Below are 498 nucleotides of genomic sequence, written 5' to 3'. Positions count from 1 at the left end.
AGTCCACAGAGGGAAATCAAACCCCTGATTTTAGCGTTGTAAATCCGAAGACTTACCGTATACCAGCGGGGGGGACGGTTAAAAAGGAGTGTGTGTGTGTTTTTGTTTTAGCAAAGTCACAACGGGCTATCTGCTAAGCCCATCGAGGGGAATCGAACCCCTGATTTTAGCGTTGTAAATCCGTAGACTTACCGCTGTACTAGCGGGGGGCAAAATGTGCATGCCAGGGATCAAACCTGGGACCTTCCGCGTGTGAGGCGGATGTGATAACCACTACACCACTAGCACTTCCGTTAAAAAGGACACGGGAGTTGAGGTAATCATACAACCTATAGTATTGCCATTTGGTACGAGTATATAACAACATATCAGGACCATAGTTATGAAAAAAATTTCGTAGGTAGTTATGCAAGTTGACTTTTAAATCGTATATGCTAACACAAGAGAGTAATTACAGTTTTATGTTGAAACTAATTTGTTCATTTGACACATGAACAA

The 498-nt window shown here is 42.4% G+C and overlaps 1 non-coding gene across 1 annotated transcript; it reads right to left on the bottom strand.

Annotated features, from left to right (window-relative positions):
- Window positions 1–215: 215 nt before the first annotated feature.
- TRNAV-CAC (transfer RNA valine (anticodon CAC)) lies at window positions 216–288 on the bottom strand. Its single transcript has one exon. It is a non-coding gene; the product is annotated as a tRNA-Val (tRNA).
- Window positions 289–498: the final 210 nt, after the last annotated feature.

This window comes from Tachypleus tridentatus, chromosome 13, assembly GCF_004210375.1.
Source record: "Tachypleus tridentatus isolate NWPU-2018 chromosome 13, ASM421037v1, whole genome shotgun sequence".
Lineage (NCBI taxonomy): Eukaryota > Metazoa > Arthropoda > Merostomata > Xiphosura > Limulidae > Tachypleus > Tachypleus tridentatus.
Note: the sequence above shows the minus strand (reverse complement) of the source record. Positions and strands in the feature narration are given on the sequence as shown.